This window comes from Oncorhynchus masou, chromosome 22, assembly GCF_036934945.1.
Source record: "Oncorhynchus masou masou isolate Uvic2021 chromosome 22, UVic_Omas_1.1, whole genome shotgun sequence".
NCBI lineage: Eukaryota > Metazoa > Chordata > Actinopteri > Salmoniformes > Salmonidae > Oncorhynchus > Oncorhynchus masou.
This window is the reverse complement of record NC_088233.1, coordinates 1,913,954-1,935,592: the sequence shown is the minus strand read 5'-3', so window position 1 is coordinate 1,935,592 and position 21,639 is coordinate 1,913,954. Positions and strand designations below refer to the sequence as shown.

At 43.7% G+C, this 21,639-nt stretch overlaps 1 long non-coding RNA gene and 2 other non-coding genes across 3 annotated transcripts; 1 reads left to right on the top strand and 2 right to left on the bottom strand.

The window, feature by feature from the left end:
* Positions 1 to 5,972: 5,972 nt before the first annotated feature.
* Positions 5,973 to 6,163, bottom strand: LOC135509799 (U2 spliceosomal RNA). Its single transcript, XR_010450971.1, has one exon. It is a non-coding gene; the product is annotated as a U2 spliceosomal RNA (small nuclear RNA).
* A 1,342-nt stretch (positions 6,164 to 7,505) lies between these two features.
* LOC135509797 (U2 spliceosomal RNA) lies at positions 7,506 to 7,696 on the top strand. Its single transcript, XR_010450970.1, has one exon. It is a non-coding gene; the product is annotated as a U2 spliceosomal RNA (small nuclear RNA).
* Positions 7,697 to 12,885: 5,189 nt separating this feature from the next.
* On the bottom strand, positions 12,886 to 20,836 carry LOC135508877 (uncharacterized). The gene is made up of 5 exons (XR_010450864.1): positions 20,476 to 20,836; positions 20,104 to 20,154; positions 19,059 to 19,123; positions 16,628 to 16,741; positions 12,886 to 14,129 (listed from the first exon to the last, which is right to left on the bottom strand). It is a non-coding gene; the product is annotated as an uncharacterized LOC135508877 (long non-coding RNA).
* Positions 20,837 to 21,639: the final 803 nt, after the last annotated feature.

Genomic DNA, 21,639 nt, shown 5'->3' with positions numbered 1-21,639 from the left:
GTCCTAGGGCCGCGGTTCAGTTGAAACTGGAGCAGCAGCACGGCCAGGTGGACTGGGGACAGCAAGGAGTCATCATGTCAGGTAGTCCTGGGGCATGGTCCTAGGGCTCAGGTCCTCCGAGAGAGAAGGAGAGAATTAGAGAACGCACACTTAGATTCACACAGGACACCGGGTGGACAGGAGAAGTACTCCAGATATAACAAACTGACCCCAGCCCCCCGACACATAAACTACTGCAGCATAAATACTGAAGGCTGAGACAGGAGGGGTCAGGAGACACTGTGGCCCCACCCGAGGACACCCCGGACAGGGCCAAACAGGAAGGATATAACCCCACCCACTATGCCAAAGCACAGCCCCCACACCACTGGAGGGATATCTTCAACCACCAACTTACCATCCTGAGACAAAGCTGAGTATAGCCCGCAAAGATCTCCGCCACGGCACAACCCAAGGGGGGCGCCAACCCAGACAGGATGACCACATCAGTGAATCAACCCACTCAGGTGACGCACCCCTCCCAGGGACGGCATGAGAGAGCCCCAGCAAGCCAGTGACTCAGCCCCTGTAATAGGGTTAGAGGCAGAGAATCCCAGTGGAAAGAGGGGAACCGGCCAGGCAGAGACAGCAAGGGTGGTTCGTTGCTCCAGAGCCTTTCCGTTCACCTTCCCACTCCTGGGCCAGACTACACTCAATCATATGACCCACTGAAGAGATGAGTCTTCAGTAAAGACTTAAAGGTTGAGACCGAGTTTGCGTCTCTGACATGGGTAGGCAGACCGTTCCATAAAAATGGAGCTCTATAGGAGAAAGCCCTGCCTCCAGCTGTTTGCTTAGAAATTCTAGGGACAATTAGGAGGCCTGCGTCTTGTGACCGTAGCGTACGTGTAGGTATGTACGGCAGGACCAAATCAGAGAGATAGGTAGGAGCAAGCCCATGCAATGCTTTGTAGGTTAGCAGTAAAACCTTGAAATCAGCCCTTGCTTTGACAGGAAGCCAGTGTAGGGAGGCTAGCACTGGAGTAATATGATCAAATTTTTGGTTCTAGTCAGGATTCTAGCAGCCGTATTTAGCACTAACTGAAGTTTATTTAGTGCTTTATCCGGGTAGCCGGAAAGTAGAGCATTGCAGTAGTCTAACCTAGAAGTGACAAAAGCATGGATTAATTTTTCTGCATCATTTTTGGACAGAAAGTTTCTGATTTTTGCAATGTTACGTAGATGGAAAAAAGCTGTCCTTGAAATGGTCTTGATATGTTCTTCAAAAGAGAGATCAGGGTCCAGAGTAACGCCGAGGTCCTTCACAGTTTTATTTGAGATGACTGTACAACCATTAAGATTAATTGTCAGATTCAACAGAAGATCTCTTTGTTTCTTGGGACCTAGAACAAGCATCTCTGTTTTATCCGAGTTTAAAAGTAGAAAGTTTGCTGCCATCCACTTCCTTATGTCTGAAACACATGCTTCTAGCGAGGGCAATTTTGGGGCTTCACCATGTTTCATTGAAATGTACAGCTGTGTATCATCCGCATAGCAGTGAAAGTTAACATTATGTTTTCGAATAACATCCCCAAGAGGTAAAATATATAGTGAAAACAACAGCGGTCCTAAAACGGAACCTTGAGGAACACCGAAATTTACAGTTGATTTGTCAGAGGACAAACCATCCACAGAGACAAACTGATATCTTTCCGACAGATAAGATCTAAACCAGGCCAGAACTTGACCGTGTAGACCAATTTGGGTTTCCAATCTCTCCAAAAGAATGTGGTGATCGATGGTATCAAAAGCAGCACTAAGGTCTAGGAGCACGAGGACAGATGCAGAGCCTCGGTCCGATGCCATTAAAATGTCATTTACCACCTTCACAAGTGCCGTCTCAGTGCTATGATGGGGTCTAAAACCAGACTGAAGCATTTCATATACATTGTTTGTCTTCAGGAAGGCAGTGAGTTGCTGAGCAACAGCCTTTTCTAAGATTTTGAGAGGAATGGAAGATTCGATATAGGCCGATAGTTTTTTATATTTTCTGGGTCAAGGTTTGGCTTTTTCAAGAGAGGCTTTATTACTGCCACTTTTAGTGAGTTTGGTACACATCCGGTGGATAGAGAGCCGTTTATTATGTTCAACATAGGAGGGCCAAGCACAGGAAGCAGCTCTTTCAGTAGTTTAGTTGGAATAGGGTCCAGTAAGCAGCTTGAAGGTTTAGAGGCCATGATTATTTTCATCATTGTGTCAAGAGATATAGTACTAAAACACTTGAGCGTCTCTCTTGATCCTAGGTCCACGCAGAGTTGTGCAGACTCAGGACAACTGAGCTTTGAAGGAATACGCAGATTTAAGGAGGAGTCTGTAATTTGCTTTCTAATAATCATAATTTTTCCTCAAAGAAGTTCATGAATTTATCACTGCTAAAGTGAAAGTCATCCTCTCTTGGGGAATGCTGCTTTTAGTTAGCTTTGCGACCGTATCAAAAAGGAATTTTGGATTGTTCTTATTGTCCTCAATTAAGTTAGAAAAATAGGATGATCGAGCAGCAGTAAGGGCTCTTCGGTACTGCACGGTACTGTCTTTCCAAGCTAGACGGAAGACTTCCAGTTTGGTGTGGCGCCATTTCCGTTCCAATTTTCTGGAAGCTTGCTTCAGAGCTCGGGTATTTTCTGTGTACCAGGGAGCTAGTTTCTTATGAGAAATGTTTTTAGTTTTTAGGGGTGCAACTGCATCTAGGGTATTGCGCAAGGTTAAATTGAGTTCCTCAGTTAGGTGGTTAACTGATTTTTGTCCTCTGGTGTCATTGGGTAGACAGAGGGAATCTGGAAGGACATCAAGGAATCTTTGTGTTGTCTGTGAATTTATAGCACGACTTTTGATGTTCCTTGGTTGGGGTCTGAGCAGATTATTTGTTGCAATTGCAAACGTAATAAAATGGTGGTCCGATAGTCCTGGATTATGAGGAAAAACATTAAGATCCACAACATTTATTCCATGGGACAAAACTAGGTCCAGCGTATGACTGTGACAGTGAGTGGGTCCAGAGACATGTTGGACAAAACCCACTGAGTCGATGATGGCTCCGAAAGCCTTTTGGAGTGGGTCTGTGGACTTTTCCATGTGAATATTAAAGTCACCAAAGATTAGAATATTATCTGCTATGACTACAAGGTCCGATAGGAATTCAGGGAACTCAGTGAGGAACGCTGTATATGACCCAGGAGGCCTGTAAACAGTAGCTATAAAAAGTGATTGAGTAGGCTGCATAGATTTCATGACTAGAAGCTCAAAGACGAAAACGTCATTTTTTTTTTTGTAAATTGAAATTTGCTATCGTAAATGTTAGCAACACCTCCGCCTTTGCGGGATGCACGGGGGATATGGTCACTAGTGTAGCCAGGAGGTGAGGCCTCATTTAACACAGTAAATTCATCAGGCTTAAGCCATGTTTCAGTCAGGCCAATCACATCAAGATTATGATCAGTGATTAGTTCATTGACTATAATTGCCTTTGAAGTAAGGGATCTAACATTAAGTAGCCCTATTTTGAGATGTGAGGTATCATGATCTCTTTCAATAATGACAGGAATGGAGGTGGTCTTTATCCTAGTGAGATTGCTAAGGCGAACACCGCCATGTTTAGTTTTGCGCAACCTAGGTCGAGGCACAGACACGGTCTCAATGGTGATAGCTGAGCTGACTACACTGACTATGCTAGTGGCAGACTCCACTATGCTGGCAGGCTGGCTAACAGCCTGCTGCCTGGCCTGCACCCTATTTCATTGTGGAGCTAGAGGAGTTAGAGCCCTGTCTATGTTGGTAGATAAGATGAGAGCACCCCTCCAGCTAGGATGGAGTCCGTCACTCCTCAGCAGGTCAGGCTTGGTCCTGTTTGTGGGTGAGTCCCAAAAAGAGGGCCAATTATCTACAAATTCTAACTTTTCGGAGGGGCAGAAAACAGTTTTCAACCAGCGATTGAGTTGTGAGACTCTGCTGTAGAGCTCATCACTCCCCCTAACTGGGAGGGGCCAGAGACAATTACTCGATGCCGACACATCTTTCTAGCTGATTTACACGCAGAAGCTATGTTGCGCTTGGTGATCTCTGACTGTTTCATCCTAACATCGTTGGTGCCGACGTGGATAACAATATCTCTATACTCTCTACACTCGCCAGTTTTAGCTTTAGCCAGCACCATCTTCAGATTAGCCTTAACGTCGGTAGCCCTGCCCCCGGTAAACAATGTATGATCGCTGGATGATTCGTTTTAAGTCTAATACTGCGGGTAATGGAGTCGCCAATGACTAGAGTTTTCAATTTGTCAGAGCTAATGGTGGGAAGCTTCGGCGTCTCAGACCCCGTAACGGGAGGAGTATAGACCAGAGAAGGCTCGGCCTCTGACTCCGACTCGCTACTTAATGGGGAAAACCGGTTGAAAGTTTCTGTCGGCTGAATGAGCGACACCGGTTGAGCGTTCCTACAGCATTTCCTTCCAGAAACCGTGAGAAAGTTGTCCGGCTGCGGGGACTGTGCCAGGGGATTTATACTACTATCTGTACTTGCTGGTGGCACAGACGCTGTTTCATCCTTTCCTACACTGAAATTACCCTTGCCTAACGATTGCGTCTGAAGCCGGGCTTGTAGCACAGCTATCCTCGCCGTAAGGCGAGTACAGCGACTGCAATTAGAAGGCATCATGTTAATGTTACTACTTAGCTTCGGGTGTTGGAGGTCCTGACGAATCGTGTCCCATAGAAAGTGAATCTCATTCTAGTTTGGTGAGAGATACAGGGGGGGGGGAAGAGGTAACTCGAATGAACTTTGTTCGTGTTTATTAGAATTTTACATTGCAAAAAGTGACACTTGTTTTTCATGCCATGAGAGGTACCAGATCCGGCCAAATAGGGTCCGGAACGAAACAGTCCAAAACGTGGAGGTGCAGGATCCTGTTCCGACAGGATTAGGCTCAAATTAAACTCTTGAATTTGTGTTCCTCCACCTTTCCTTATTTCTGTTGTGGATTGTGTTTCTGTCCGCCAATGGAAAGTTACTAAACAATGAGCAAACCAGCCTATGTATTGAATACTTGGAACTGGATTGTGATGGTAGCGATGAATGAACCATGCACACAATGTGCTTAAAAATATATATATATTTGAAATCAGGTATCAACTTTGATATGATGTGTATGATATTGTTTGGTGAAATATGCTTAAAAGGAGAGTCATTTCCCATAATTCTGCACCTTTGGATAGTTGTACTTCCAATTTTGATCGTCGTCATTACAGTGGCTGAAAAGAAAATGTATATATCTACTCGGATTTTTAAAATACAAACTAACTTTCTGTTTTGTCTGCTTGGAATCAAGAGACAAGTATAGTCGCGTTAATCAGTCGTGTTCTTTCGATGAATGTATTTGCAATTTGAACGGTATAATATAATTTTGATGAATGCATTTATGTTTTAAAAAGACAACGACATTTTGAAAATCCATGTACTGTTTTGCAACAGCTCTCTCTGTCTTATGGAACTCGACAACCTTGTTCCAAAAAAACCCGAATGGTTTAGACAGTTGTTCTCTGATTGAAATAGTTCAAGAGTACAGGTGCCATGAGGGACAGAAATGCTGACAGCACGTGACGAATAAACGTTGATGTGATGATCAACTTACCATTCATATCAGCCATTCATATCAGCTGTCATAGTCAACATAATGACTAACCTGTAACCCCTCACATTGACTCGTTATTGTTATTGTGTTACTTTTTAAAATGTTCTTAGAACTGCATTGTTGGTTAAGGAATTGTAAGTAAAATATTACGGTAAAATGGTATTCTGCGCATGTGATAAATATGGGTGACTGACTTGACCACCACTGTTGAGACATCATTGACATGGATATTGCGTTTAAGCAATTTTATCATGATTCTGATCAAAAACAGCCATCCGGTTAACTTGGTCTACTTTTCCTTTACAACGGCAGAGGGTGCACCATTCCTGGAGGTACTGCAATACCAGTTCGATGCGTGGAGTGGACGGAGCAAGCCCCTATTCCATCTCCCTATTCCAAAAATCAATTTAATATATGGTCCCCTGATAGGGGACGTATCAGATATTAAACTGATAAGAACAGACACTACACTTGATCTTAGCCAAAAGGCCGAGAAGCGATACCGTAATGCTTTCGGGAGGAAGGTGCCGTTCTCAGACACGTCAAATCTGGTAACGGTTAAACCAAAATGAGATCTGTAAACTTTACAACAAATATCAAAGATGATGCTATTTAAAAGAAATGGTGACATAGACTGGGATTTGATCAACGTCGGGAAAAGACACTTTTCACTGTTACAATGTAAAACATTGGTAGGTTCCAAAATCGATGACATCCGCCCTCCAATCGGAAACGAGACAAATCCTTATTGAGTTAAAACCAGATTTACAGCTTAATTGGAATAAGAATCTATCAAATAGGGGTGGGAAAAACAATTTTTGGATAATAAAACTGACATATGTTATCTTTTATAAACTATCTCTGGAAGCGTTGATGCCACAAGGAACTAAAATAATTGTCCACTTGGTGGCGCCCGACTTCCACCGACCGTCGCCTTGTTCAAGCTGTTCTTTGTTGTCAATAAAATACATTTGAATGTTGAACCACTTGACTTCAATACATACGTCAACAACGCAAAAAATAGCATATTTTTTAAATCTGTCTGTGGAGCCTTGCATGATTAAACTGTCTAAACCATTTGGTTTTTTTGGAACAAGGTTGTCGAGATTATCAAAATGTCGTTGTCTATAAAACATAAATGCATTCATCAAAATTATATTATACCGGTCAAATTGCAAATACATTCATCGAAAGAACACGACTGCTTGCAAAAAGATTAACGCGACTATACTTGTCTCTTGAGTCCAAGCAGACAAAACAGAAAGTTAGTTTGTATTTTAAAAATCCGAGTAGATATATACATTTTCTTTCCACCACTATAATGACGACGATCAAAATTGGAAGTACAACTATCCAAATGTGCAGAATTATGGGAAATGACTCCTTTTAAGCATATTTCACCAAACAATATCATACACATCATATCAAAGTTGATACCTGTTCCGACAATTATTTTAGTTCCTTGTGGCATCAACGCTTCCAGAGATAGTTTATATGAAAGATAACATATTATGTCAGTTTTATTATCTACAAATTGTTTTTCCCACCCCTATTTGATAGATTCTTATTCCAATTTTGCTGTAAATCTGGTTTTAACTCAATAAGGATTTGTCTCGTTTCCGATTGGAGGGCGGATGTCCACGTCACCTTGGAACCTTCCAATATGTTAATTTGTAACAGTGTCTTTTCCCGACGTTGATTAACTCCCAGTCTATGTCACCATTTCTTTTAAATAGCATCATCTTTGATATTTGTTGTAAAGTTTACAGAGCTCATTTTGGTTTAACCGTTACCAGATTTGACGTGTTTGAGAACGGCACCTTCCTCCCGAAAGCATTGCGGTATCGCTTCTCGGCCTTTTGGCTAAGATCAAGTGTAGTGTCTGTTCTTATCAGTTTAATATCTGATACGTCCCCTATCAGGGGACCATATATTAAATTGATTTTTGGAATAGGGAGATGGAATAGGGGCTTGCTCCGTCCACTCCACGCATCGAACTGGTATTGCAGTACCTCCAGGAACGGTGCACCTTCTGCCGTTGTAAAGGAAAAGTAGACCAAGTTAACCGGATGGGTCTTTAATCAGGTTCATGATGGATATTGCGTTTAAGCAATTCTATGTCAATGATGTCTCAACAGTGGTGGTCAGTGGTCAAGTCAGTCACCCGATTCATCTAAAAAAATTATATTTGTCACATATGCAGAATACAATTTTACAATCATATTTTACTTACAATTCCTTAACCAACAATGCAGTTCTAAGAACATTTTAAAAAGTAACACAATAACGAGTCAATGTGAGGGGGTACAGGTCAGTCATTATATTGACTATGACAGCTGATATGAATGGTGAGTTGATCATCACATCAACGTTTATTCGTCACGTGCACAGGATACAGGTGGAAACGGTCCAGTGAAATGTTCACTTGCATCATATATACATTACAACACGCTCAGTCTCGGAAGCTAAGCAAGGTCAGGCCTGGTTAGTCCTTGGATGGGAGGCTGCCTGGGAATACCAGGTGCTGTCAGCATTTTTGTCCCTCATGGCACCTGTACTCTTGAACTATTTCAATCAGAGAACAACTGTCTAAACCATTCGGTTTTTTTTGGAACAAGGTTGTCGAGTTTCAAAACAGCGTCCATAAGACAGAGAGAGCTGTTGCAAAACAGTACATGGATTTTCAAAATGTCGTTGACTTTTTAAAACATAAATGCATTCATTAAAATGACATTATACCGTTCAAATTGCAAATACATTCATCGAAAGAACACGACTGCTTGCGAAAAGATTAACGCGACTATACTTGTCTCTTGATTCCAAGCAGACAAAACAGAAAGTTAGTTTGTATTTTAAAAATCCGAGTAAATATATACATTTACTTTTCAGCCACTATAATGACGACGATCAAAATTGGAAGTACAACTATCCAAAGGTGCAGAATTAAGGGAAATGACTCTCCTTTTAAGCATATTTCACCAAACAATATCACACACATCATATCAAAGTTGATACCTGATTTCAAATATATATATATTTTTAAGCACATTGTGTGCATGGTTCATTCATCACAATCCAGTTCCAAGTATTCAATACATAGGCTGGTTTGCTCATTGTTTAGTAACTTTCCATTGGTGGACAGAAACACAATCCACAACAGAAATAAGGAAAGGTGGAGGAACACAAATTCAAGAGTTTAATTTGAGCCTAATCCTGTCGGAACAGGATCCGGCACCTCCACGTTTTGGACTGTTTCGTTCCGGTCCCTATTTGGCCGGATCTGGTACCTCTCGTGGCATGAAAAACAAGTGGCACTTTTTGCAATGTAAAATTCTAATAAACACGAACAAAGTTCATTCAAGTTACCTCTTCCGCCCCCCCTGTATCTCTCACCAAACTAGAATGAGATTCACATTCTATGATCTCTCTCTTGCTGCTCTGATAGACATGAGCCTGCAACTCTAATCTCTCCAGCGTTGCACTTCATCATGTTTCCTTTTATAGAATCACAGCCACGTGAAGGGTTCTGGATTAGCTGCAGCACGCATGAGAAATTAAAATAAATGTGCCAAAGTTATAGAGTTACTGCTGTCTGTTCAGAAATACATTTAATGATTCAGAATAGCCTACGACACCACGAGAACGCCTAAACTTTAGCCACAGAGGATAAATGGCTTATTTAAATAAAAAAATAGCCTATTGGAGTGTAGCCCAATACAAGGCATAGTCTACAGTCGGGGATGTGCGGCGAATATGTTAGTGTCCTGTGTGTTTAGGGTGGTTGTCCTGTTGGAAGGTGAATCTTCGCCCCAGTCTGAGGTCCCGAGCGCTCTGGAGCAGGTTTTCATCAAGGATCTCTCTGTACTTTGGTTCGTTCATCTTTCCCTCAAACCTGACTAGTCTCCCAGTCCCTGCCGCTGAAAAACATCCCCACAGCGTAATGCTGCCACCACCATGCTTCACCGTAGGGATGGTGCCAGGTTTCCTCCAGATGTGACGGTTGGCATTCAGGTAGTAACCAAAATAACAGTGGAGACATCAAAACTATGAAATAACACAAATGGAATCATGTAGTAACCAAAAACGTGTTAAACGAATCAATTTTGTTTAACAACGTTTTGGTTACCACATGATTCCATAGTTCTGATGTCTTCACTATTATTCTACAATGTCAAAAATAGTCCAAATATAGAAAAACCCTTGAATGAGTAGGTGCTCTAAAACTTTTGACAAGTAGCGCACACACACGGTATATTCCAGACTATGGCTTTACTGTTCTGATATTTCTTACATTCTTCCTATTTCTTTTTGGTTTATATGTGTATTACTGCACTTTTGGAGCTAGAAACAAACATATCTTTTTCATATATACCTGTGTACGTGGCAAACTGATTTGATTTGTCCATCATAAAGGGCGGCAGGTAGCCTAGTGGCGAGAGTGGAGGGGCGGCAGGTAGCCTAGTGGCGAGAGTGGAGGGGCGGCAGGTAGCCTAGTGGTGAGAGTGGAGGGGCGGCAGGTAGCCTAGTGGTGAGAGTGGAGGGGCGGCAGGTAGCCTAGTGGCGAGAGTGGAGGGCGGCAGGTAGCCTAGTGGCGAGAGTGGAGGGCGGCAGGTAGCCTAGTGGCGAGTGTGGAGGGGCGGCAGGTAGCCTAGTGGCGAGAGTGGAGGGGCGGCAGGTAGCCTAGTGGCGAGAGTGGAGGGCGGCAGGTAGCCTAGTGGCGAGAGTGGAGGGGCGGCAGGTAGCCTAGTGGCGAGAGTGGAGGGGCGGCAGGTAGCCTAGTGGCGAGAGTGGAGGGGCGGCAGGTAGCCTAGTGGCGAGAGTGGAGGGGCGGCAGGTAGCCTAGTGGCGAGAGTGGAGGGGCGGCAGGTAGCCTAGTGGCGAGAGTGGAGGGGCGGCAGGTAGCCTAGTGGCGAGAGTGGAGGGCGGCAGGTAGCCTAGTGGCGAGAGTGGAGGGCGGCAGGTAGCCTAGTGGCGAGAGTGGAGGGGCGGCAGGTAGCCTAGTGGCGAGAGTGGAGGGGCGGCAGGTAGCCTAGTGGCGAGAGTGGAGGGGCGGCAGGTAGCCTAGTGGTTAGAGTGGAGGGGCGGCAGGTAGCCTAGTGGCGAGAGTGGAGGGCGGCAGGTAGCCTAGTGGCGAGAGTGGAGGGGCGGCAGGTAGCCTAGTGGCGAGAGTGGAGGGGCGGCAGGTAGCCTAGTGGCGAGAGTGGAGGGGCGGCAGGTAGCCTAGTGGCGAGAGTGGAGGGGCGGCAGGTAGCCTAGTGGCGAGAGTGGATGGGGCGGCAGGTAGCCTAAGTGGCGAGAGTGAAGAGGGGCGGCAGGTAGCCTAGTGGCGAGAGTGGAGGGGCGGCAGGTAGCCTAGTGGCGAGAGTGGAGTGGCGGCAGGTAGCCTAGTGGCTAGAGTGGAGGGGCGGCAGGTAGCCTAGTGGTTAGAGTGGAGGGGCGGCAGGTAGCCTAGTGGTTAGAGTGTTGGGCCAGTAACCGAAAGGTTGACGGTTTGAATACCCGAGCCGACAAGGTGAATAATCTGTTAATGTGCCCTTGCGCAAGGCACTTAAACCTAATTTGCTCCAGGGGTGCTGTACTATGGCTGAAGAAAGAACATCGTGACGCCGGTGTATGTTTGGATTAACATAATTCCTGGAACATTGTCATGGCAACAATATTACTCAACAGGTTGACATGAAAAGTACTGGGTGTCATGAGTGGGAAGTCAGGCACAGGAAAACAGAGAGTTCAATATAGTGCTCCTTTAATGCACACACGGTGAACCACGGCCCCCCACTAACCACTGGGTGCTCAAAACAAAATGCCCCAGACACGGTGAACCACGGCCACCCCACTAACCACTGGGTGCTCAAAACAAAATGCCCCAGACACGGTGAACCACGGCCCCCCCACTAACCACTGGGTGCTCAAAACAAAATGCCCCAGACACGGTGAACCACGGCCACCCCACTAACCACTGGGTGCTCAAAACAAAATGCCCCAGACACGGTGAACCACGGCCACCCCACTAAACACTGGGTGCTCAAAACAAAATGCCCCAGACACGGTGAACCACGGCCCCCACTAACCACTGGGTGCTCAAAACAAAATGCCCCAGACACGGTGAACCACGGCCACCCCACTAACCACTGGGTGCTCAAAACAAAATGCCCCAGACACGGTGAACCACGGCCACCCCACTAACCACTGGGTGCTCAAAACAAAATGCCCCAGACACGGTGAACCACGGCCACCCCACTAAACACTGGGTGCTCAAAACAAAATGCCCCAGACACGGTGAACCACGGCCACCCCACTAACCACTGGGTGCTCAAAACAAAATGCCCCAGACACGGTGAACCACGGCCACCCCACTAACCACTGGGTGCTCAAAACAAAATGCCCCAGACACGGTGAACCACGGCCACCCCACTAACCACTGGGTGCTCAAAACAAAATGCCCCAGACACGGTGAACCACGGCCACCCCACTAACCACTGGGTGCTCAAAACAAAATGCCCCAGACACGGTGAACCACGGCCACCCCACTAACCACTGGGTGCTCAAAACAAAATGCCCCAGACACGGGGAACGAAACAGTCCAGCACTATACACGAACATAAACCAACACGTTCGACAATAACAAAACACCAGGGTTACAATAATCAATCCCGCACAAAGAACCAGGCGGGCCGGCTGACTAATAAAGCCCAACTAATTACAACCAACTCAAAACAGGTGATACCAATAAACACATAAAGGAGGGGGAGGAAAGAAATCAGTGGCAGCTCGTACGACGACCGCCACCCAAACGGGAAGGGGAGCCACCTTCGGTTGGACTCGTGACATACATAAACACTTTCATCAGGCTTTCACAACTCAAATTTCCTATCTCATTTAAATAAAGTGTTTTCTTCATACATTACAAACCGATAGAAACCATTACAATGTGTAGCAAATAACTACTATTGCGCTGAAATATGAAAATCAAACACTAAAGTGAAATGTCAACTGAATAGTGCTGGTGCATGAACTCTAAAACATTCACGTGGTTCATCAGTAGCTATGGGAAATGTAGTTCTTTTCACACTCACCCCGCTATCATCCAGAAGGCGAGGTCAGTACAGGTGCATCAAAGCTAGGACCGAGAGACTGAAAAACAGCTTCTATCTCAAGGCCATCAGACTGTTAAACAGCCACCACTAACATTGAGTGGCTGCTGCCAACACACTGACACGGACTCAACTCCAGCCACTTTAATAATTGGAATTGATGGGAAATGTAAATATATCACTAGCCACTTTAAACAATGCTACCTTATATAATGTTACTTACCCTACATTATTCATCTCATATGTATACGTATATACTGTACTCTATATCATCGACTGCATCCTTATGTAATACATGTATCACTAGCCACTAACTATGCCACTTTGTTTACATACTCATCTCACATGTATATACTGTACTCGATACCATCTACTGTATCTTGCCTATGCTGCTCTGTACCATCACTCATTCATATATCTTTATGTACATATTCTTTATCCCCTTACACTTGTGTGTATAAGACAGTAGTTTTGGAATTGTTAGTTAATTACTTGTTGGTTATTACTGCATTGTCGGAACTAGAAGCACAAGCATTTCCCTACACTCGCATTAACCTTTGCTAACCATGTGTATGTGACAAATAAAATTTGATTTAACTGATCTACAATAGAAAACGTCATTTGAATCATCTAGGCCTATTTTGAACACTAAAAGGACTTTGTTGCATAAAATCATTTTAGAAGGAAAATGTACTATACAGTAAATAGGTCAATAGGTCACAATGAGAATATTCCTCAGCAGAAGAAAGCACCATGGTGTTAAAGCTGGTCAAGCTGAAATGGCTGAGAAAGGAGGAGGAGCGCGAGGAGAGAGGACAAAGAGAGAGTACGCTGCAAGATACCTGGTACAGTTTATAGATGTAGTGTGAGCATATTCCTCAGCAGAAGAAAGCACCATGGTGTTAAAGCTGAAATGGCTGAGAGAAAGGAGGAGGAGCGCGAGGAGAGAGGACAAAGAGAGAGTACGCTGCAAGATGCCTGGTACAGTTTATAGATGTAGTGTGAGCATATTTCCTCTGAGTGTGTATATTCTATTCATAGCTATGCCACCCTGTCCGTTCCAAAGCTCCATTGGCTGGCTTGCACATTCTCTTGTATATCTTGGCATTAAGGGAGGCACGTCCTGTGATTCACACTGCCAACATTGGGCAGTAGAATCTTTATTTATTTTCTACCAGTGTTGAAGCCTGGCAAACAATCCCCTCTAAAAAAAAGAAGCTTGCATTTAAAAATATTTTAAAAATGTAGTAGAAGGGCCAACACCCAAAAAAAGCCTTTTCAAGTCAACTGGTACCAACACTCTTCATGTTGTTAGCTGAACCTCAGTCTAGATTGAGACTTCCAGGATCTCTCCATGTCCATCTTTAGCCTACCTGCCATTACAGAACAGAAGAAAACATGGTATTAAAGGATTGGAATAGACGCAGCTCATCTCCTCAAAGGGGAAAAGCATCAGACAAATAAATGACCTGTTGGGAAACAGAAAACATTCCAACAACAAGTGGCTGATATGTGGCAAACAGAAACCAGATCCAGCCATTCATGTAGTCGGAGACATTAAAGAGCCTTTATGTTTCGAGCTGCATCATTAAACTGTTCTAACTCAAATTACCTACAGCGGGGAGAACAAGTATATCATAACCTGTTTCCTACTTACAAATGACCTACAGCGGGGAGAACAAGTATATGATAACCTGTTTCCTACTTACAAATGACCTACAGCGGGAGAACAAGTATATGATAACCTGTTTCCTACTTACAAATGACCTACAGCGGGGAAACAAGTATATGATAACCTGTTTCCTACTTACAAATGACCTACAGCGGGGAGAACAAGTATATGATAACCTGTTTCCTACTTACAAATGACCTACAGCGGGGAGAACAAGTATATGATAACCTGTTTCCTACTTACAAATTACCTACAGCGGGGAGAACAAGTATATGATAACCTGTTTCCTACTTACAAATGACCTACAGCGGGGAGAACAAGTATATGATAACCCATTTCCTACTTACAAATGACCTACAGCGGGGAGAACAAGTATATGATAACCCATTTCCTACTTACAAATGACCTACAGCGGGGAGAACAAGTATATGATAACCTGTTTCCTACTTACAAATGACCTACAGCGGGGAGAACAAGTATATGATAACCTGTTTCCTACTTACAAATGACCTACAGCGGGAGAACAAGTATATGATAACCTGTTTCCTACTTACAAAGCATGTAGAGGTCTGTAATTTGTATCATTGGTACACTTCAACTGTGAGAGACAGAAACCAAAACAAAAATCAAGAAAATCACATTGTATGATTTGAGTAATTAATTTGCATTTTATTGCATGACATAAGTATTTGATCACCTACCAACCAGTAAGAATTCCGGCTCTCACAGACCTGTTAGTTTTTCTTTAAGAAGCCCTCCTGTTCTCCACTCATTACCTGTATTAACTGCACCTGTTTGAACTTGTTACCTGTATAAATGACACCTGTCCTCACACTCAATCAAACAGACCCTAACCTCTCCAACATGGCCAAGACCAAAGATCTGTGTAAGGACATCAGGCATAAAATTGTAGACCTGCACAAGGCTGGGATGGGCTACAGGACAATAGGCAAGCAGCTTGGTGAGATGGCAACAACTGTTGCAAGATCTCACCTCGTGGGGCATCAATGATCATGAGGAAGGTGAGGGATCAGCCCAGAACTACAAGACAGGAACTGGTCAATGACCTGAAACTGAGTCCAGAGTCTTAAAGAAAACCATTTGTAACACACTATGCCGTCATGGATTAAAATCCTGCAGCACACGCAAGGTCCCCCTGCTCAAGCCAGCACATGTCCAGGCCCATCTGAAGTTTGCCAATGACCATCTGGATGATCCAGAGGAGGAATGGGAGAAGGTCATGTGGTCTGATGAGACAAAAATAGAGCTTTTTGGTCTAAACTCCACTCACCGTGTTTGGAGGAAGAAGAAGGATGAGTACAACCCCAAGAACACCATCCCAACCGTGAAGCATGGAGGTGGAAACATCATTCTTTGGGGATACTTTTCTGCAAAGGGGACAGGACGACTGCACCATATTGAGGGGAGGATGGATGGGGCCATGTATCGCGAGATCTTGGCCAACAACCTCTTCCCTCAGTAAGAGCATTGAAGTTGGGTCGAGACTGGGTCTTCCAGCATGACAACGACCCGAAACACACAGCCAGGGCAACTAAGGAGTGGCTCCGTAAGAAGCATCTCAAGGTCCTGGAGTGGCCTAGCCAGTCTCCAGACCTGAACCCAATAGAAAATCTTTGGAGGGAGCTGAAAGTCCGTATTGCCCAGCGGCAGCCCCGAAACCTGAAGGATCTGGAGAAGGTCTGTATGGAGGAGTGGGCCAAAAGCCAAAATCCCTGCTGCAGTGTGTGCAAACCTGGTCAAGAACTACAGGGAACGTATGATCTCTAATTGGCAAACAAAGGTTTCTGTACCAAATATTAAGTTCTGCTTTTCTGATGTATCAAATACTTATGCCATGCAATAAAATGAAAATTAATTACTTTTTTTTTTTTTTTTTTTTAAATCATACAATGTGATTTTCTGGATTTTCATTTAAGATTCCGTCTCTCACAGTTTAAGTGTACCTATGATAAAAATTACAGACCTCTACATGCTTTGTAAGTAGGAAAACCTGCAAAATCGGCAGTGTATCAAATACTTGTTTTCCCCACTGTATATCATTAATTCATTTGTATTTATTTATATAATATCTATAAGCCAGCAAAGAATACAAGGTTAGGCCACCTCTTGAAGTTGCAGGCAAGCAGACTGTGACATGACATAATCTGTGTTCACTGTGTTGAAAATACGAGGACTAACCTTCAGCCCTCCTCCTCCTCCAGGTGCAGACGGTCTCATCTCTTGTTTCTCCATCTCCTTATTCTTTTTATTTCTCTCAACTGCTTGGGGGTTTTTGACGCCCCTTTAGGTTGTCTAAGAGGAGATGGAGAGGTCAGAATGGCAGCTACAGACAGACAGTTTTACTAGAATACAGGCCTACATGTGCATGTCATTATCTGACTAGAAATATTATGTTGAACATAATTCTATTTGTACGGTTAAATGCTAGACACAGAAGCATTGCATATCAAACTGAGCTTCCTGAGAGAGGATAGTGCTCGCCATTGGGCAGAGCAGCCAGATGTCAGACTTCCTGAGAGAGGATAGTGCTCGCCATTGGGCAGAGCAGCCAGATGTCAGACTTCCTGAAAGAGGATAGTGCTCGCCATTGGGCAGAGCAGCCAGATGTCAGACTTCCTGAAAGAGGATAGTGCTCGCCATTGGGCAGAGCAGCCAGATGTCAGACTTCCTGAAAGAGGATAGTGCTCGCCATTGGGCAGAGCAGCCAGATGTCAGACTTCCTGAGACACATTCAGTACAGTTAATGCAGATAGATAGCCATTGCCAGGTCGTCACTAGTTACCACAGCCACAAAGTAATAAACGCCACCTACTTCTACAACTTATCTTCTTAAAATATTATTTTAAACCTAACCATAACCACACTGCTAACCTTATGCCTTACCTTAATTTTATTTTTTAAATCACTTTTGTTTGCATGATTTTTACAATTTAGCCAATCTTGACTTTGTGGCTGTGCAATCGAGTGGGAACCCAGTTGCCAGCTGTTTGACACATGCTGGATTATCTTCCCATGTGGCCAGAGGCCTGGTCCCAGATCTGTTAGAGGCATTAAGTTCCATTGTTGTGTCAGGGAAAGCATAAGTTATAGCCTGGTCCCAGATCTGTACGCTCCAGTATATAGTGTTGTTGTGTCAGGGAAAGCATAAGTTATAGCCTGGTCCCAGATCTGTAAGCTCCAGTATATAGTGTTGTTGTGTCAGGGAAAGCATAAGTTATAGCCTGGTCCCAGATCTGTCGCTCCAGTATATAGTGTTGTTGTGTCAGGGAAAGCATAAGTTACAGCCTGGTCCCAGATCTGTACGCTCCAGTATATAGTGTTGTTGTGTCAGGGAAAGCATAAGTTACAGCCTGGTCCCAGATCTGTACGCTCCAGTATATAGTGTTGTTGTGTCAGGGAAAGCATAAGTTACAGCCTGGTCCCAGATCTGTACGCTCCAGTATATAGTGTTGTTGTGTCAGGGAAAGCATAAGTTATAGCCTGGTCCCAGATCTGTACGCTCCAGTATATAGTGTTGTTGTGTCAGGGAAAGCATAAGTTATAGCCTGGTCCCAGATCTGTACGCTCCAGTATATAGTGTTGTTGTGTCAGGGAAAGCATAAGTTATAGCCTGGTCCCAGATCTGTACGCTCCAGTATATAGTGTTGTTGTGTCAGGGAAAGCATAAGTTATAGCCTGGTCCCAGATCTGTAAGCTCCAGTATATAGTGTTGTTGTGTCAGGGAAAGCATAAGTTATAGCCTGGTCCCAGATCTGTACGCTCCAGTATATAGTGTTGTTGTGTCAGGGAAAGCATAAGTTATAGCCTGGTCCCAGATCTGTACGCTCCAGTATATAGTGTTGTTGTGTCAGGGAAAGCATAAGTTACAGCCTGGTCCCAGATCTGTACGCTCCAGTATATAGTGTTGTTGTGTCAGGGAAAGCATAAGTTATAGCCTGGTCCCAGATCTGTACGCTCCAGTTTATATAGTGTTGTTGTGTCAGGGAAAGCATAAGTTATAGCCTGGTCCCAGATCTGTACGCTCCAGTATATAGTGTTGTTGTGTCAGGGAAAGCATAAGTTATAGCCTGGTCCCAGATCTGTACGCTCCAGTATATAGTGTTGTTGTGTCAGGGAAAGCATAAGTTATAGCCTGGTCCCAGATCTGTACGCTCCAGTATATAGTGTTGTTGTGTCAGGGAAAGCATAAGTTACAGCCTGGTCCCAGATCTGTTTGTGCCATCTTGCCAACTCCTGTGGTCAAAGGAATGACAATAACCATTGGAGCTGGCAAGACGGCACAAACAGATTGGGAACTAGGGTAAGGAACGTTTTAAAAAAGTTAAGACAGAATGACAAAGTGTGCAGCGCCAGAAGTGAAAGGTGGGTGGTGGGAGGAAATACCAGCCGATTCAAGACATTGAGGCTAAGAACAGAAGTGAGAGATGGGTGGTGGGAGGAAATACCAGCCGATTCAAGACATTGAGGCTAAGAACAGAAGTGAGAGGTGGGAGGAAATACCAGCCGATTCAAGACATTGAGGCTAAGAACAGAAGTGAGAGGTGGGGGGTGGGAGGAAATACCAGCCGATTCAAGACATTGAGGCTAAGAACATGGTCTTCATACTCACCTCGATGCTTTAGTAGGCCGACATGCTTTATGGGTTGGATACAATTGGCTTTGACTGAAGAATTTCTGTATAACAGTAAAAATACCCACCAGTCTTATGAGGAGTTGCTAAACATTATGATTGAAGAGAATTTAGTAGCCTTGCAACAAAAGGGTACAAACACCATAAATTGGATTTCTAGATTGGATTTCTTGGTTCAAGGCTCGTTATATAGGCAAACCTTTTCACACTACTGAGCCGAATCAAGCCGAGCTGCAGTGTGCTGACCTGGTTACACAGCACATCTACCGTACAGATGTAGGATCTTAATTTGAGACAGTTTGCTACAGCCCGAACTTAATCATGCAGCAACAGGCAATGTGAATTATTATGTGTATTATAATTAAATAGATTTTTTTTTTTGTAGGAGTAGATAAATTTTTCGTAAGGGAAAAATCGAGTCTGAAATTTCACAATGATAATTACAAACTTCAGAAGACCTTTTAAATCTCAAAATACACTGCAAGTTTTAAATGTCCTGCAATGCAGGACAGTTCTCCTGCAACAGGGTCATCACATTAAGATCCTACATCTGTAGCTGCTGGAACCTGGGAAAGGATTGGAGCCAGCACAGTAGGGTTTTTCAGTCAGTTAACACGATAGTGTAAAAAGGATAGCTAATAAGATCACTGCCTTCTCTCTTCTCCCAGCAGACTCCACTCTGTCTCAGCTCTTCTACGAATAACAACACAAGGAGAGTGGCTGGCTGCTGAGATTAACTAGTAGAGTTGGGACCATAAACCATACCAATCACAGGCACCACACCCTAATCCGACTGAGCCACACAGGACCACCATGTGTTGGCTATATAGGACTGGTTTCCTGGACACAGATTAATCCTAGTCCTGGTCTAAACAAAGAAGAAAGGTTTAACGGTGAATCTCCATGGAAATGCTTTTCAGTCCTGGACAAGGCTTAATCTGTGACCGGGAAACCAGCCCTTCGCTGTACCAGTTTAAGCCTACCTTATATGGTTGTCATAAAAACTGGTCCAAAACAGTCATACCTCTTTCTGTCTCTGCTCAGCTGTCTCTGCCAGCTGACGTCTCCTTGTCTCCTGGGAAGGAAGCAGAACATGATGTTGAGAATAAGGAAAATTTAAAAAATAACGTTAATGAAATTAATGAGAAAAAAATATATATTAAACGAGACCTGAAGAGCAGAGATCTGAATGGGAACGTATAAATCTGATTGTTTTGGTGTTTGTTGGTTATGCTGTTTTATGTTACATTGTTTCATTTTGGAATCCAACTATATGTACAATTTGTTTACGCTGTTGACCTGAAACATGGACAATAGTGTATATAAAATGTAACTCGCTAGTTACCGCCAGCACCCAAGCTAATAATGAACCCAGCTACTGTAACTAGTTACTTACTCGATCTGGTGTGGGGGACGAGGCGTTTCCAGATCCACCAAGGCACGGTAAACACATCCCCATATTGGAGCAAGGAAATCAAAATGTTTAGTTTCTGTGTTCAATGTTTGTTGACTAAATTACTTGACTAGATTGAGCTACTTAACGTAAGGTCGCTACATCTAGAAGAACCCAGCAGGCGAAATGGGCTAGTTAAGTTAGTTACTCTTGTGCACATCGACAAAAAGAGTCTACCCACTCTGCTTTTGATAAATCTACGAGCTAACTAACTATAAGCACTTGATATATTTTCTCTCTCCATCTAACCACTTGTTGAAACGACGGGGTCATTTGGAAAACGTCCACTTGAAAGACAGGGTGGGGTGGGGTGGGGAGACAATGTAAACACAGAATATGAGCAGTGTTCAAGAACAAATAAGAACTCAGACGGGCTTGTTATTCTTCTATGATATAACGGGGGTCCGCAAACAAACGTTAAAAGGTGTTTGCCACCACCTATTGTGCTGGAGTGTCTGGTCAATCACAACATCAGCTCCTCATTTCTAAATCCTCCTACCTAACTCAGTACTTAAGAGAATAAAGAAAAAAAAGAGCCCCACTTAACTTCTAAAAAAGACAGGCAGTTAACCCACTGTTCCTAGGCCATCATTGATAATAAGAATTTGTTCTTAACTGACTTGCCTAGTTATATAAAAGGTAAAATACATTTAACAAATGATTCAAATGAAAATGTACTAAATCGCCAACAGTTCAACTGAGTATACTGACAGATCATGTCTTCTGCACATCAAATTCAGGAATGTAAATGTGCACCCGCTTTCTGGGTCCTTGGATCAATCTGTGTAAAGTGGTAAAAATGTATTAAAAAACCTTCCAACGTAATTGTCAACCACTATAATCACTGACTTCTGACCAATCTTTTGTCTACCAAGGTTAGATCAACAACAGGATCTGGGGAGTAACCATGGAGGAGCAGACCTTAATCACCACGGAATAGCCAACATCAGCAGGTTTTTCCAACTGTCCAACCAAAACCACTGCCTTGTCTACTTGTATGTTCCCAACAGTCATCGAGAACAGTAGCAGTGAGATGCTCAACTTTACAGCCTTTCAGCCGAACCCAATAAAATAATGACTTTTTTTTACGCCATATATCCAAAGGCA